The 18,525-nt window shown below is 38.4% G+C and overlaps 1 protein-coding gene across 10 annotated transcripts in view; it reads right to left on the minus strand.

Annotated features, from left to right (window-relative positions):
- Positions 1 to 18,525, minus strand: part of RBPJ (recombination signal binding protein for immunoglobulin kappa J region) — a 225,513-nt gene that overhangs the window by 81,392 nt on the left and 125,596 nt on the right. The window contains exon 1 of one of the 10 annotated variants that reach the window (XM_072808617.1): positions 2,240 to 2,418. The exons of the other annotated variants lie outside the window; for them this stretch is intronic. The gene's annotated coding sequence lies outside the window, so the exon portion shown is untranslated. Of the gene's footprint in view, positions 1 to 2,239; positions 2,419 to 18,525 lie in introns of those variants that run through there. 10 annotated transcript variants of the gene reach the window in all.

Consider the following 18,525-nt stretch of genomic DNA (forward strand, 5'->3'; position numbering starts at 1 on the left):
TTTAAGCAGCAGAGCCAAAATTCAAAGCTTAGTCTGAGCCCAAAACTAATACTTACCTGCCACTCATCTTAAGTAATTTTATATATCCAACCAAAACAAAAATAAAATTCTGTTCTTCTACACTGTAGGTTTCTCTGCTGTGAATTACTTCTTAAGCAACTAGAAATAGGGGAATGAGGCTGGTGTGAAAGGAAGTCGTGTTGGCAAATAACACGATGTTTCCTAGCATGTTAATGTTTTGAGGCCACAGGAACAAGCTCCTTCACAATTAGAGGGCAACCCTTAGCAACAGAATATTGATTATTTTAAGGAAAAAAACCTGAAAACCTACAAAAGTACTTGTCTTTCTTGTAAGTAGTGGCTGATTCAGTGGCTTGAGGAATTGTTTCTCTTTCAGCTAAATTCACTTATTTGGCAAAGCTGCCTGTGCAGATGAGGAAGCAGAAAAAAAAAAAAAAATCCCCCTGTATTCAAACAATGGACAAATGAAGAAGGCTACACATCTTGGAGTAGATTTTTAATTTTAATGAAAATAGGCTCTTACAGGTTCTTCCAGAACCTACATCTAGGAGGCTGGAGCTCAGGAGGGTTTAAGACTCCAAAGATTGAGGATTGCGTAATACAAGGTACACAAAAGCTAGTCTTTTGTTTTTTATTAGAATTGCTACTGGTTTGGGTTAATATCCAAGAGCAGAGTTCCATGGATTTTCAGTAATCTCCCCCATCCCTTTTGCTCCAATAAGCTTTCTTACTTACACAGCAGGATTTTACAGACTTGAAGATTTGTCAAAGATATATACGGCATCGTGGCAAAAACTCTTGTATGCAGGAGACGAAACAACTCTTATGAACCTCCTGCATATATGGACGTAATAAAATGTCATGGATAGTTTTTTGTTTGGTTTTGGTTTCTAAAAGCTTTGAGGTGAACGCCAAACCTAAAGACAAAACAATGTGGATCCCTGGGTGGCTCAGCGGTTTAGTGCCTGCCTTCTGTGCAGGGCGTGATCCTGGAGTCCCGAGATGGGAGATCAAGTCCCACATCCTGCATGGAGCCTGCTTCTCCCTCTGCCTGTGTCTCTGCCTCTCTCTCTCTCTCTCTTTCTCTCTCTGTGTGTGTGTGTGTCTCATGAATAAATAAACTTTAAAATAAATAAATAAAGACAAAATAATGAATGTGTGTTAAAACTGCTACCATTAGGACAAAAGTGAAGAAGTAGAGATCCACACTCCTTTGCATTTACAATTTAAATGACTTTTTGTTGATCCTTAAGCAAGGATCAACAATATCATAAACAATATCCACTCATTGTGATCCCAGGCAAAGGTGCCAAGAAACACACCCAAACACACAAAAGCAGCTCTTAGCATATTTTCCTTCTTAACTAGAGAAGCTGATATTATAGAGTAACCCTACTGAGTAATCTATTGCATCAACTAAGGCAGTAGGTTCTATCCAGCATACATCTAACTCCAAATATAAAAACAGAAAGCTCATAGAAAAAGATAAAACACAGTTTGTATAGAAAACAAGCCATGTAAAGATATTTTGAAAGACAGTTGCCCTGAATTAATTGCTATAACATAAAGCATTCTCAAAAACAAAACAAAACAAAACAAAACAAAAAAACTGTTTCAAATGATGCCTGGAGACCTAAGTATGTGGTTAAATGGGTTCTAGTACCAATTCCAACATGCAGAGGGGATTTCCCACACTAATAAGCAATTCTCTAGAGACCAGCAGGATGTCCTACAATTCAGCTCAAATCTAACACTACCCAGAGACAGATTCCCCCAGGTGAACAGTTCAGTTCCACAAGACTGCCCCCTTCCCCCAAACATCAGATGCTGGTAGCAAGCCAAGGTTATTAAACCCATGCTTCTGACAGACCAACTATAGATTGGAAGCTCCAAGCACCTTCTCCTTGAGTTTGATTAATTTGCAAGTGCAGCTCACAGAACTAAGGGAAACACTTTACTTATGAGACTTCCTTTATTATAAAAGGATATAACTAAGGAACCACCCAATAGAAGAGATGCATAGGGCAAGGTATGGGAAAAGGGCAAAGAGTTTCCATGCCCTCCCCAGGGACAACATCCTCCCAAGTAAACACCTCAGCCCCAAGTCTTCACCAACCTGGAAGCTCTCTGAACCCTGATCTTCTGGGGTTTGGTGGAGGCTTCATTACACAGTCCTGATTTACTAAACCATCAGCCTTTGGCAACTGGTTCAACTTACAGAGGTGGGAAGGAGGGGAGGACTCAAAGTCACAGGGTTGGCTCATCACAGGGTTGGCTCCGTGGGCAATCTGCCCCCATCCTTAGGCGCTTTCCCAAAGTCATCTCATTAACACAAGAAAGAAACTCTTATCTCGGGAATCATTTAGGAAATCCCAAAGGTTTTAGCAGCCGTGAGCCAAGCACTGTAGGTAAAGACCAAAATATATATAAAAAGACAGTGTGGTCATCTGACTGACCAAATACATATTTCTTATAAATCACAATATCACAATGGTCAAATATATATGTCTTTTCTCATTGATCTAAATATTAGACCTTCGTACTGCCCTACTTCCCTATCTCTATCTGAATCTTAGTATTTGTTTCCCATGTCAGATTACATACTAATCTCTAGAATAGTACTACATTTATTGTTTAAATAAACAGCATTGGGAGAAAAGTTATGCACCTTACTATAATAAAGTAAAAATTCTTTTTTACAAGTAATTATTTAGGTAATCCAAAATTAACGTGTAAAACATATTAACTCCCGAAGAGAGGAAAAAATAAAACAAGATGAAACCAGAGAGGGAGACAAACTACAAGAGACTTTTATTCATAGGAAACAAACTGAGGGTTGTGGGAGGGGAGGATGGGAGAATGGGGAACTGGGTGATGGACATTAGGAAGGGCACTTGATGTAATGAGCATGGCTGTTATATAAGACAGATGAATTATGGACCTCTACCTCTGAAACCAATAATACATTATATAATAGAATGTAAATAGAATTTTTAAATGCAAAAAAAAAAAAAAAAAAGTCCGTGACAGATTCCCAGTAGGAGTAGAAATTCAAAAAACAAAAGAAAAAAAGGGGGGAAATGTTAACTCCTGGAAAGTTCTTTTTCTTTACATTTGGCTCAGGCAAATAAATTTGTTCATTTTCCTTACCTAATTTAGAGGAAAAGTTATTCAAAATAATGTTTCTTACCAAAAGTTGGCCTGCCTAATTTTTTTTTATCCGTCCCCATGAAAATCCAGAAGCCACACAAGCAAATTAGTACTTTGGATACAACCTCATCTCAGATGCTCACACCCAATTATCTATTCTCCACATCAAATGAGAGTGACCTTGTTATTACCATTGTTTAGGCCAAAATCCACAGGGCCATCGCTGACACCCCTCTTTACTTCACATACCATACATAATCTAGGTACACGCTGTCTCTAGGCACACACACACTTTATAAGTGTTATTCCTGCTTGCCAAAATGTTCTTCCCCCATACATACACACCTCAATTCTCCATTTATCCATTTATCCTTTGGCTCAAATGTCACCTTTACATAAGTGAGACTTTACATAAGCACTCCATCTTGTTACAACCTCTTCCTGACATGATACTCCCTATCAACTTTTTCTTCTAAAGCCCTTATCTCAATATTTTACTTCTTTGTCTTTTGTCTTTCTCTCACTAAAATGTATTTTTAATATTACTTTTTTTTAAGATTTTATTCACGAGAGACACAGAGAGAGGCAGAGACTCAGGCAGAGGGAGAAGCAGGGTCTCCGCAGGGAGCCAGGAACCCGGGGCCACACCCTGAGCTGAAGGCAGACGCTCAACAGCTGAGCCACCCAAGCGTCCCGTTAACAACACTTTTTTTAAAAAAAAAGATTTCATTTATTTAGTTGAGAGAGCATGAGCAAGGGAGAGGGAGAAGCAGATTCCCTGCTGAGCAGAGCTGTCAAGGGGCTTAATCCCAGGACTCCAGGATCAAGACCAGAGCCAAAAGCAGACACTTAACCGACAGCCACCCAGGCACCCCAAAGTATGACTTAAGTAACTCACACCCCCAAGCTCCACCGACTAAGCGAGCCAGGTACCCCTTCTCACTAAAATGTAACCTCTATACACTGGCAAAGATTGTTTTGTCTTGTCCTAGTACCTAGAACACAGATGACACTCAAAAATCTTTAAATATGACACCAGAGCTCATTCTATGTCAGAAGACCCCAACCTGAAAAGAGATATCCCACAATATGAAGGATTGGTAATGGTGCTCTCACTGATTTGTTTCAGAATATCACTAATTACCTACTTCCATGACCTGAACTCTTAGAAAACAGGGAAAGGCCTTAGGATGATTTCCTCAACAAAACAGATATTGGAGAGAATACTAATAATCAAGCACTCTAAATAAATAAATAGCAGAAGGGTACCTCTTTCCTCCTAGTATTCGTTCTTTACCAAGTAAAAAAAAAATGATTAGCTAATCACATGAGACTATAACAGGACAGTCAAGGAGCACCTGGCTGGCTCGGTTCATAGAGCATATATGCAACTCTAGATCTTGGGGTTCTGCACTTGAACCCCATGTTGGACATAGAGATTACTTAAAAATTAAAGAAGGGGACATGAGAAAGATAAGAGAGAGGGGCACCTGGGTGGCTCAAGGTTGAAGGTCTGCCTTTGGCTCAGGTGGTGATCCCAGGACCCTGGGATCCAGTCCCGCATCAGACTCCCCACAGAGGAGCTTCTCCCTCTGCCTATGTATCTGCCTCTCCCTCTGTGTCTCTCATGAATAAAGAGAAAGAAAGAAAAGAAAGAAAGGAAAGGAAAGGAAAGGAAAGGAAAGGAAAGGAAAGGAAAGGAAAGGAAAGGAAAGGAAAGGAAAGGAAAGGAAAGGAAAAGAAAAGAAAAGAAAAGAAAAGAAAAGAAAAGAAAAGAAAAGAAAAGAAAAGAAGAAAAGAAAAGAAAAAAGAAAAGAACCAAGATACTTTTAAAACTATAGGCTTGACCAGGTCGAAAATGGCAGCGGGGCAGCTGTGTTCCGGCTCTCTGGGCTGCTAGGTCCGTCCGGGGCACAGCTGGGGTGGTCCATGTCGAGGGGTGCCCACGGCGAGGAAGGGCAGGAGGGCGAGGAGGGCTCAGCTCGCACGTGGAAGGCCCTCACCTACTTTGTAGCACTCCCCAGCGTGGGAGTGAGCATGCTGAACAGATTCCTGAAGTTGCATCACAGAGAACACAAGAGACCAGAGTTCATCGCCTACCCCCATCTCCACATCAGGTCCAATCCCCTTCCCTGGGGAGATGGTAATCATACTCTATTCCATAACTCTCATGTGAATCCACTTCCAACTGGCTATGAAGATGAATAAAGAGAACCTGGACCACCACCCAGTGAGGACCACAGGACTGGTTTGGACCATGACTCTGCACACGGACCAGCAAAGTATATGAGACCTTAAGCTCACCTTCCTTACTTTGATGACCAGTATACTAATCCTCCATCCCTTTGCTTATGGCAGGAGATGGCTTCAACAAATAACTTAGATTGGTCCATGAAAAACAAAAACAAAAAACCTATAGGCTTACATCTATTATCAATAACCTCATGCTACATATAAATTTTACCCTGAAATATTAGCAAATGACAGCATAAAGCAATTACAACTAGCAAGATTCTTAAAAAATTAAGTACTGGGGCGGCCAGGTGGCTCAGGTCCTGATCCCAGGACCCTGGGATTGAGGTTCCAGGTCAGGCTCCCTGCTCGGTGGGAGGCCTGCTTCTCCCTCTCCTCCCACTCATGCTCTCTGTTGCTATCTGTCTCTCTCCCACAAATAAATAAATAAAATCTTTAAAAAAAATTAGTACCCAAACACATACGACATTGCTATGGATTATGATTTTTTTTCTCTCCAATAAGGTTTAAGAGTAGTTATTTTCAACTGAGAACTATGGAAAATTTCCCAGAATTTAACTATGTATGTCTACATGCCTCTTTTGCTGTGGCTTCTTATAAAACAGTATAAAGTAAAAAGCCACCTATTATGGGAAAAGACTTGTTCTTCCTGCCATGGTAGAAACAGCTGAAATATGACTTGGGGAATAACATGAACATAAGCCAAAATGTATTTTCTGTCAGTAAATAACTGTATAAACATACACACAAAACAGTGCTGAAAATCATGAAGAATTTTATTAGGAAAAAAGTACATAGCGTGGAAGATTTGCCATATAGTTGGTAGTATAGATGGTTTTACTAACATGCCTCAGTTTACAGCTTTTGCTGACTTCTGAATGAAATGCAAACATTTCTAAGAAAATATGTGAAAATATTCTCAACTGCAAATTCATTCTACAGTTAAATATTTAATGAATGCCTTTTACATAAAAGGCATTCTTCCAGGTGCAAGTGAGAGAGCATTGAACAAAAACACAAGGTATCTTCAGGAGGAAGCTTCTTTGGCTTCTTTAATAAAAGCATTCTATGGAAAAGCAATGAGAGCATTATCTGCTGAGAGTGGCTGCTTTAACCAAAATAAAAGGGAGATTCCTGTAAAAAGCTTACTGAAATCCCATCACACAAAAACTCATTCATTTCATCTTTCATTAGCAAACAACAAAAATGATGACAGAATGGCACAAAGTACTACCAGATGTTATGGACGTGGCCAGTTTCATAAAATAACCAATGTATCTTCATGAGATAAGGAGTAGCCACGAAAATCTGCTATACCACATAGAGGTCTGCTCTTTATCTGGTGGCAAAGAATTTAAAAGGGTTGTGAAACTTGAGTTACTCGTTTTTCTTATACAAAAATGTCCCCAAATTGATTAATTTTCCTGTGAAGACCAGCAGTTTCCTGTAGTATGCTATCTAGAAGTTATTTTTGTAACATTAAAAACACTTAAGGTAAACAATAGCTTGTCAGCTAAGAAAAATCACCTGACTTGTACAAAAATAAAATGAACTTGAATCTAGTCCTCTGAATGACTCTATCACAAGAAATTAACCAAGATTTTAAAAAATAATGGAGTATATTTATATTATGTACATTTTCCCAACTTAAAAATATAGCAAAGTGGTCTTTACAGTGCCACCACTAAAAAATAAAAATGAAGATAAAAAGGGATTCTTCTATTAAAGTATCTTTAAAACCTTACTTGATTTTTAGCACAATACTTTTTAACATTTCAAATTTCTGTACATATTTTGATGTGTCCATTATTAAAGCACAACGGTTCACTGTAATTCCTTAACGCGCAATTACATATACCGGGGTACATGTTAGCTTTCTACGGACACAGGTGAGCAAACAGAAGTCTGGAGATTATGATACAGTGCAAAACAGAACAAGCTGCTGCATGTGTCACACAGCTCACAGTTCGCATCGCTGAAGACCCCAAAGACACACAACCTTCGGCTTCACAGAAACTGACTAAATCCACCACTTCAATGAATCACAGAGACACCAAGCAAAAAAATGTGAAAAGAATCAAGCATAAAAATCACCCCTTCAGTAGAAAAACAATAAAGAACCTCAATCCTAAAATGAAACAGTCAATATGGAAAAGACTGTGAGGTTAACAGTCAAATTCCTGAATGTCCTCACAGTCAGAGCATTACTGAATGTGTTGTGCCCGCCTCCCCAGCAAAACCCCTTTAAAGAAAACCCAAAGAGTTTCATTCTTAGCTTCATCCCCCTTTCCTCTCTGCGTTCCTTCCAATCAGCATCCTTAGTCTTCCTTTAAAAGCTCCATCACAACCCTATGGCTCCACTCACACTAAATTCACTGCCATTGTTCCTGAAAGAGTTGTCTCCACGTCCTCACCCATGACAAACCATATTACAGCTCCCACCACTTCACAGAAATTGTTCTTGCCAAGGTCTTTGAAGCCCTAAATCTGGTGAACATTTGGATTTATAGCATTTGCCCTCTTTCCAGCATCTGACACAACTGACTAGTTTCCCTCCTCAAAGTATTTTTGTGACACAATGCTGTCTAGGTTTTGTCCCACCTCTTCTTTCATTATTAGTTTTTCCCCACTGGTTTCCACACCTCTACCCATTCCTTAAACATTAGTGCTCACCAGCAGTTTGTCCCTGCTTACCTCCAACTCTCCCAGAGAGTTTTGCCCCCTCCCAAGGTTTTAATTACCATCTAACAGCTTTCAGGTATGCCTCTCCAACCCTGACCTCTCTGCTGAGCTCTAGGACCCAGACCTAATACATACATAACTGACCACCAGATGTCTTCATCTAGCGCTCCTAGAAGGGCCTCAAACTCAAGACACACTAAACCAGAACCTTCTCCCCCTAACACTAACTCAACTCCTCTACTATGCCATCTATTTCAATGCCATTTCATCTCAACAAATGCCGCCACCTCCCTGCCCCTGACAACAAGCACCCGATTTTTTTTTTCCTTCTTGACAAATTTGTAATAGCTCCAAAGCTGAGATCTACCATAACTCTATTCACTCTTACAACTTGCCCAAAACAGTTATATTAAAAAAGTAAAACCCAGCCCTTATCTTTCCAAAAGGCAACATATCTCCAAAAACATCACTGTCTGCCTTTCAGATATCATTAAGAAATGATTTCAAAATTAAACATTTCTTGCTATTGAGTAAACATAGCCTACAAATGTAAAGTTCTTAGAATCATATTAGTTGACCGTGGTTTTGAAATTTCAGGAGCATAAGTATACATGTGAATCTCCAATACACGTGTGCATGTGTTTTTAAATTTCCAACACAAAGAAAACAGACATATTAACAAGGGGAAGACAATCCTATTAGTAACCAAGTAAAATCTCCATAAAACTTTTGAAAAAAGATGTGATTTTATAATTGTAAACCCCTGCATCACTATATTCTCTGAAAATCTTCCTCACACATAATGGAAACCTATCTGTAAGCCTAACAAAAACTCCCAATGCCTCAAAGCACTGATGGACTGGTCATCTGACTAGACAGAAATGAAAATAGCACACTGATGTCAGAGCTGATGAAAGTCAAAAAGTGGAAGAGGGTAGCTAAGGAATCCCTGAAAGGACAGCTGAGGCATTAGTAGCCACTACTGATTTCTCTAACACAAACAGATTACCTTCCCCAGGAGCGTGGGAACTACACACACTTCCAACTTTTACAAGTTCTCAAATTTACTAAGTCATTTTATCATCTGCATCATATTCTATTACCAGGTGTGATCTTTCAAAAGGTGTGATTAGGAAATCATCCAACATAAACATGAACCTCAGTAAGCAGTGTTAGGGACCAGTGCTAGGAAAGCCATCTGTTCAATGGAAATAATATTTCTACTTCCCTAGTGATTACAGCTATCCGTAACAACTGTGAAATCCCAAGAGAAGAAATTTTAACTGCCTCAAAACTAATTATTCATATAAACTGGCCAAGAAATTAAATGTTACACAAAGGGCTCTCTAACCCTCTAATATTTTTTGGCTAATTATTCCACTGGTAGTCTACATCTGCTCTGCTAAAATTTGCTTATGAATCAGAGGTAACTCACTGAGAATGCTTTTATATTTAAAAGTGACTACAGATAATAACTACAATTCACAAAAACTGTTACTTTTAATGTGCATAAAATCCTCCTGAAAACATGTCCCACACAATAAAGGAACAGATGTTACTGTCAAAGTTTAAACATTATTACTAGGAGGAATGAGACTAAATTTAACAAAAAAAAAGTTAATTTTAACAACACATTTTTTAATATCTTCAATACTCAACAATTTATCAGGAAACATGTTAAGAACTGCCTTTAAAAGTAAAGTGGAAAAAATAAAAGTAAAGTGAATCTATTATGATGATTTAAATATATATATAGTTCAGAGATTTACAAATATATATTCTAAGACTTTCAGAAATACTGGCCATAATCCCACATATACTGCAGTGGGAGTTTTTTGGTCATGGATCCTCATTTGTTCCAAATGTCACTTTTCCACCCCTTTTTTTTTTTTAAGAAAAAAAAATTTTTTCTAGAATTCTTTTGAGAAATTTATCTTCTAGATACTTTGATAGAAAATACCACAGCTTCTTTATTTCTTGTAGCTCAGCTCTAGATGTGATATTTAAGATCTTGGAGTAAAACTACTTTTAATAACCTACAGTTAACTATTTGAACCTGCTCAGTAACTTATTAAAACCATATGCCTTTGAAATATGCACTGTGCCTAAAACTATTGATATGTATGAACTAATCATACCAAATAGAAAATACTTAAGTTCCAAACAACCAAACACTTATGGGTTTTAGTGGACTCAGTAAGAATCATTCACAAGAGCTATTATACACAGTAGTTGTTGAGAATAAAAATATTTGATGACAGACACTATGTCCATAAAATATTTTAAAATTACAATTTACCTTTATATACATCCAAATAATACATTTAGAGAAAGAATCATCAAAGCTGTCAAGCAAAATATTCCAAATTCCTTCAGTCATAAGAAAGAGCAGCAGCAGAAATGACTGCTCCAAAGATTACCAGAACAGAAACACTTTCTCAGTTTGTACTATCCTAACTCACCCCCCTCAAAACACATTTACCCTTAGGGATTCACAAATAACAAACACAGAATTCATTTCAACCATGGCTACAATTTGTAAGCAGCCTTTCATTGCTCCATAAAGGCTCATCATTGTAGATGCTCATCAGTTTTTAAGCCACATCCACAGCTGGTGTCTTAGAAAAACAACATTTGCAGCAAAAACTTTAAAATTACATTTATAAAACAGTTTGCATAAAAACAAAATGAAAATTACTCCAGTATAATACAAAGAAGGAATGTATGTAGAGTACCAAAAGTATGAGACTCAAGTCATTCTTCATAGTAATACCTTTTGTTTACTCAGTATAAGAATTATTTTTTAAGTTCTCTAACACATATAGTATCATGTTTAACTTAAAGCCTAAAGAGCTATTATTGACACCAAAAAAATAAAAATAAAAAAGTGAAGCAGAGATATCACGAAATTAGTAGCGAATAGAATCTGTTTCACAATCTCCAGCCTGTGTTCTTTCCACAACCTTTCTTCCAAAATCATAAATTGAAATGCAGAGACAAAAATCCCACATACAACTGGTCTAAAAAAATAAAGTCTACTTTTAAAAATCCCACATAAACCAATTCCCTGCTCAATTTCATCCTCCTGCCTCATATCTTTACTCTAGCTGGACCGAGGGAAGAGGCTCTTCTGGTTAGCGATGAGCACAACTAATCATGTAGACTGATGATTAAAGGTTAATCATGAATTTGGATTTGGGGAGGAGGTGTAGAGAGGAATGCCCGGTGGCATTATCACATACTAGATGACACAATCATCATAACATGCTCATCACAAGAAATTGGAACCCAGAGACATGAGTAAATTCCAACTCTCCCACTAACTAGCAGGTATACATAGTTAAATTTCTCTAACACAGAGCAATACTACCTTCCACACCAGAAAATGGCAAAGGCTAAATATAACCACAGATCTCAAGGCTACTGAACTACACGCAGGTAATAGATTATATTTAAAACATATCAGATGAATCTGCACTAATACTGGGGGCCTATAAAACTTTCTAACATACAGTAGTATAAGCAGGATTTCCAATCAGTGAGAAAAGGACAGGGCATTCAAAAAGTGATGTTGCTGGAACACTTCCCTGGTTCATTCATTCATTCAACAAATACTTACTGAGTACCATCTATTTACCAAGCACTATTTTAGTAGGGCAGAGAAAGACAAAATCAAAAGGCAATACCTATCATGAGAAGTTGTTACATGCAAGTGAGAAAAATAAAATAGGAAGGAGAACAGAATGTATAGGATAATAAGTAGCGAAAATGTGGTAAAATGAGAAAGTACTAGAAAGGAGACCAAGAAAAAGGTGCTAGCAAGGTGGCAATCCAGGAGTGTGGTATCCTACAAGTGAAGTGGAAAAAAAAAAAAAAAAAAAAAAAAGAAATGGGGAAGCCCAGGTGGCTCAGTGGTTTAGTGCCGCCTTCAGCCCAGAGTGTGATCCTGAGGACCCCGGATCAGGTCCAGCGTTGAGGTCCCTGCATGGAGCCTGCTTCTCCCTCTGCCTGTGTCTCTGCCTCTCTCTCTCTCTGTCTCTCATAAATAAATAAATAAAATCTTAAAAAAAGAAAGAAAGAAAAAGAACAAGAAGGGCGTGATCCAAGATACCAAATGCTGATCAAGTCAGATAATATCTGAAAAAAAAAAAAAAAAAAAACTCACCAATACATTCAGCTCTAGAGAGAACTGGTAAATTGAAAGGAGCAGTTTTGTTGGAGTGGTGGAGATAAAAGCCTGGCTGAAGTAGGTTTAGAAGAGTAGAGACAGAAAGAACTCTCCGTAGGAAGTTTGTTGCAAAGGGCAAAAGAAAAAACAAAACTAAAGGGGAGTGTGGAATCCAGAGAAATAATAGCATGTTTGTATACAGTCAAGGATACTTCAAGAGAAAGCTAAAAATTGATATCAGAGACAGGGAAGGCTAGTTGGCTACTCCAATGTCCTAGAGTATCTGAGAAGGGATGGGATCCAGTGCACAAGTAGAGGGCTTGCCCTTCCTTAAAGAGGAGTTCTCACAGTGATGTACAAACTCCAACAGGCATCAGAATCAGCTGCAGGGCTTGCTGAAACAGACTGCTGCTGGACTCCACACCTCCAGGGCTCCAGATACAGGAGGTATGCGGTGGAGTGAAAGAATGTGTACTTCTAACAAGTTCCCAGATTATCCTTTTGCTGCCCATCCAAGGATCTCATTTTAAGAACCACAATCTATACAACAGAAGACAGAAATAACTGAGTATATGAAAACAATACATTTGGTTACACATTAAGAAAAAATAAGGTCAGAGTCTACATCACATAACACACAGCAAAATCCAACCAACAAACCAACCAACCAAAACCCTCCCCAGAGGGTTAAAGGGATAAATCATTTTTTAAATTGTACAAGAACATTTATAAGAAAAGCACAAGAATGCTTGTATAATCTCAGGCATGAAGATGACAAGCAAAACACAAAGCCAAAGGAAAAATTACAAATTTGACTACATAAAAATTTTAAATTCAGTAACAAAACTGAATGACAAATGAAACACTAGGAGAAAATATAAGTTAACAAAAAGTATCATCTGGAAAATAAAGTTATTTTATACAAAATCAGAAAAAGACATTTCATCAGAAAAATATTGTCAAATCGAACTTTGAATGTAATTCTAGTATATACATTTATTTTTAAAGTAGTCTAACAAAAAGTAAATCTAATACTTCCTTTAAAGTAATAATCTAATAAAATCGTCTTTTCCTTAAAGCCTTTATTAGAGGGCAGCCTGGGGTGGCCCAGCAGTTTAGCCCTGCCTTCAGCCCAGGGTGTGATCCTGGAGACCGGGGATCGAGTCCCATGTCAGGCTCCCTGCATGGAGCCTGCTTGCCTGTGTCTCTCATGAATAAATAAATAAAATCTTAAAAAAAAAAAAAAAAAAAGCCTTTATTAGAATTCTCTGGGACTGCCTGCCACCTAAAAAAGCTTGGAAGCTTTCAGGTAGAGATAAACAAAAGCTCTATCAGCACAGGGAAGGGCAATGAATGGCAGAGTCAGAAGTAAAGCAGTGTGAACTTGAGTTAAATTACTAAATACCTGACCCCCAGACTTCTTATGTATAAAATGGAGATACCATCTCCCTCAATGTAGTTGAGGACTCGGTAGATACTCAACAAAATGTCAATTCCCTAAAACCCCTTAATATGTTTGATAAACTATTGACAGTTAATAAAAGGATGTCAGCAATCCCACTAAAAATTAAAAAAAAAAAGTTGAAGACTATACTCCTAATTGTTCACAGAAGCTAATTTCCTGGCGGAAGACTACAGTGGCTGACTTTCCAAGATATATTTAAGTAACTGTTGAATTTCTTATGTATCTTTTTCCAACAGAAAAAATAATCTAAGTGTTTGCAGATGATATTAATTAACCCTTAAGAAAAACTTCAAAAAAAAAGAAACTGGGTTTCAGTGAATGATATGCTACTAAATCCTAAATGTAAAAAGATTTCCCCTATATTGTGGGGGGAGGCCAGGATGAAAAATGACTTGTTTACCAATAATTAGAAAATAATCTTTGAACACTACAGCTACTAAATTTGTTTTTTTTTTTTTACAATTACAATAGGGAAATGGCCACTCCCACTATTTCTATCCATTGAATCAAATGACGACACTCCTTATAATAAGCTGTAAGCAAATTACTAAAACTATCACTACTATCTGTGGAATGCTGAAAGGATTTAATTCACTTCCTTGACATTTGGTTAAGCACAGATGACAGATATGACACATTTAATGAATTCCATAGTCAAGAGAATAATACTGTCTTGACATACACACTAGAAAAATCTCTGTATAAAAACTCTCAGATTCATAAATGAGTCCATCTTCCAGTGTAAAATTTCAGGTTGTGGCCTCCCTCCTTCCCTATAGGACAGTCTTTTTTCTAAATCTCTTCTTGTGTCCTTTCATTTTCTCTAACAGAGGCTCCAGAAACAACCAGCTCCAATTTGGTGCAAGTGGCAGAACTCAAGATGCTCCGGAGGCTAGAGGCAGAGCCTCGGGCAAGCCAGGGGTAACCGAACCCAGGAGTTCTGCAGCAAGGATGACTAAAGCAGGCAGAGTGGGTGAGAAGTGTGTGCTAAGAACAAATGTGTTCTAAAAGAGGCCACCCTCTTTTAGAGGTCAGTCAAAAATATAAGATAGAGAACACAAGCAGCATCAAAACAGGAAAACAGCCAAGGAGGAAAGAAGAGGCAGGCGTGGGGCTGATGGTTTAAGCAACACTGGCAGCAGCCCTCCAGCCTAGCTTGGGGCGGAGAGATTTGTATTCTTGGTCTAAGTCCACACTGAGGGGAAAAAAGGGGGGAAAAAGACAAAGCAAATTGCATGTAACATTAAAAAGGAGTGGAGGGACGCCTGGATAGCTCAGTGGTTGAGCACCGTTGGCTTAGGTTATGATCCCTGGGTCCCAGGATCGAGACCTGCATCAGGCTCCCCGCAGGGACCCTGCTTCTCCCTCTGCCTGTGTCTCTGCCTCTTTCCGTGTCTCTCTCATGAATAAGTAAATAAAATCTTAAAAAAAAAAAAAAAAAAAGTGGGGGGGGGGCAATGGAGTGGTATAAATAGAACAAAAGACCAGCATAAGTCTCTCCCCAAAAAGCAAACTAGCACTAGCTCAATCACTAAAGGTATCTCAGCCACTAGCCAACTAGAAATCAGTCCATCTGTGCCTTTGCTTAAATAGTTACTTTAGAACACATGATTAGCAAGATCTTTTCCAACTCTGAAGTCTACTGAATCTAATGGAGTTAATAATCTGTAACACTGGTCACACAGGATGTAGTTACACACTAGTTACATGCCATGGTATGTTACAAGGAGAATACAATATACCAAATATAAATAACATAGAATCACAGCCTAGCATCCCTACAAACTATACTTCATTGCCTTTCATTAAGTCCAGTAAGAAACAAAGTCCCACAGTCTCCTCCTTTAACCATAAAAACCATAGCCTAAAGTCTAACCACTAGGCTTCACTGTCTATACATTTGGAGATGGGGAATTTGGTTACTTGTGCAGTTTCACTGAGCCTCCCTTCAGCTTTTCTACAGGACATTTGTAATGGCATTACGCTTTTTCTATTTTCCAATACTCTGAGTTTTCTATCTACTGTGTGTTTCATATTCCACTTCAAAAACTGTGGTGCAGAAATGGCAGAAAGACCATAGTCTAGGAGGTCAGTTTCTCCATAGGTTCTTAGAAAAACTAATCTATGCTGAATATCAGACTATCACTTAGACTAAGTGCCACCTAGTGGCAAGTGTTATATATTATTAAATCCTTGAATTCAAGTCCTGTTCATCCAGCAAGTAACTTTCTGGTTGGTAACAGTTGCACCATAATCATGCAAAGTAAGTAAAATACTGATCCTGTCCTTACAGAGGTCGCTGACAAATTAGACTTAGAAAGGGAGAAATACTCAATACAGATATATTTATGTAACTGCAGAAAGATGTTAAATGTCACAAAAGTACGCAAAAATTTACAGAAATAGGCAAATTAAGTATTCGGCATTTGTTCAAAAGCTAAAAAAAAAAAAAAAACACTGTTGTGTAGGTTCTCTTGTACCTGCGCACCTCACTCACACTTTCCCATTTCTAATTACTTCATCCAGCTTTCAATCGTTTGGTTCCCCCACACACACTGTTTCCTCCTACCTTTCCCTGCTCCCCTATCTTATCCTTTAAATTCTACACCAGATAAGGGGAAAAGAAGGGCCTACTACTCCCAGAACTAAGGCATTTTATATCTCGTATCTCATTTAACCCTCACACCAATACCACAAAGTATTATTTTCTCTAATTTTTCAGACAAAGGCAAGACAGATTAAGTGAAATGCTCATAGCCGCAGCTCTATAGTGCACTGATTCCAAAGCTCTCTATATCATCCTGTCTCAAAAAGGGCTCCTCTGTTCTTTCCATTCCTAGGCCTGCTACCATGAGCATCAGATCTCGATTATATTTCTCCTACAGACTCCATCTATCTCAACCTATTTTACACTGATAACACTCCGTCTCACCTCTTTAACAGCGGCCAATGCCTTCCTACCAAACCTTGGTTGATACGCAAATCCTTAACTTAGCCATTCAAGGTCCTCCAAGAAGCCGCAACCACTTTTCCGAGTTTATTTCCTAACACCCCCTTACCAACTCTCACCTCTTCTATGAACTCTCTTCCAATTAAAAATAACCATTCACACTTTTGTGTTCCCACCAACATAATACATGTTACAACACTTATACTCTCCCTCATTATAACTATCTGTGCACTTTCCACTAAATCATTAGCTTCACCAGACTACTTAGTCATCTTTATAGGTCATGGTCTTGGGGTCATGAGATTGAGCCCCGTGTGAGCTCCCGTTCAGCAGGAAATCTGCTGGAGATTCTCTCCCTCTAGGGTCCCTCTGCACGCCCCCCCCCCCCGCGCATGCACACACACTCCCTCTTTCTCTCAAATAATCTTAAAAATAAAAAACAGGGGTGCCTGGGTGGCTCAGCAGTTGAGCGTCTGCCTTGGGCCCAGGGCATGACCCTGGGGTCCCGGAATCAAGTCCCACATCGGGCTCCCTCCATGGAGCCTGCTTCTCCCTCTGCCTACGTCTCTGCCTCTCTCTCTCTCTCTCTCATGAATAAATAAATAAAATCTTTAAAACAAAACAAAAATAAATTGGCCAACCTCTTTAAAAAAAATAAATAAATAATTAAATTAAAAAAAATAAAAAACAAACAGAACACTAAGGCATGTTAGCAAAATAAGGCAAGCTCTTAGTGGGTCTGCAGGTTTCCAATAAGTGAATACCCTTCTTCCAATTATGCAAACCAGCCTAAAGCTAGTATATTCTGTCTGCAGCAAAACAGTTCCAAAATAAAAATTTCATAATAATAAACATTGGTTCTATACTTTACAAGGCAACTAATATTGCAGTTATAGAACACAATCTTTATCACACCAATAAAAAATAACAGGGTTTCATAAAGTGATAAACATTTTTTCTGGTTATAAAAACTTTTTATGAGAAATTCTCTCTTATTCATTTACGATTCTATCATCTAATTAACAATGCACAGAAAAAACATTGGCTCTAAGGCCAAGTTAAAACTATTGAATACAGAAAAGGGAGCGTGGGAGATAAAAAGAGCCAGCTTAATTTTCTAGTATATTCCAGCTCACATCCAACAGGTGCAGCATTTTCATCTCAAGGCTTTTGCAACTTAGGATACCTAAGCAACAGTGGTTTCTATATTGTTTTTGTAAACTTACAATAGTGCAAATATTTCCCAAGACTGCCATGAACATGACCAATCTGACTGAAAAGCTGTCATGCTTATCATTATATACACTGTGTCAACGTAACAAACCTACACAAATATTTATGCAGATAGGTAATTACTACCAATTATACAACCCAAGTCAGAGTGCCTCTAATGCTTGTTTTTCCTCAGAACTATGTTCAGGAAACACATTACCCTTTTCATACTACTAGAATATCATTTCATTCCCTGAAGCAGAAGCAGCCCTAATGAGGCAGTAAGTGACACCATGATGTTGTGCCAGGCCTAAGGGGCATCCAGAACTGTGGGCAGGGTGTATTAAAGGTGGTAGTAGGGAGGCATTCAACATTCCTACATTATTACGGCTGTTCAAGCAGAGAAGACAGCAGTAACAAGTAGACCCCAAAAGTTGAGGGTGTCTCAATGACAACATCCATGGTCAAGCAGTAATTTACCAAATATGTCTGCTCAAAATGCCAAGGCACATAGTTCAAGGGCTGCGGTCCTCTGCGCTAAATACACTGCTGCCTTCCTAAAACATGGCCCACAAACCACAGGTTACAAAATAAAAAGTCCATCTTGAACCCTGCCTGTGAAAG

The sequence above is a fragment of the Canis lupus genome, chromosome 2 (assembly GCF_048164855.1).
Source record: "Canis lupus baileyi chromosome 2, mCanLup2.hap1, whole genome shotgun sequence".
Classification (NCBI taxonomy): Eukaryota; Metazoa; Chordata; class Mammalia; order Carnivora; family Canidae; genus Canis; species Canis lupus.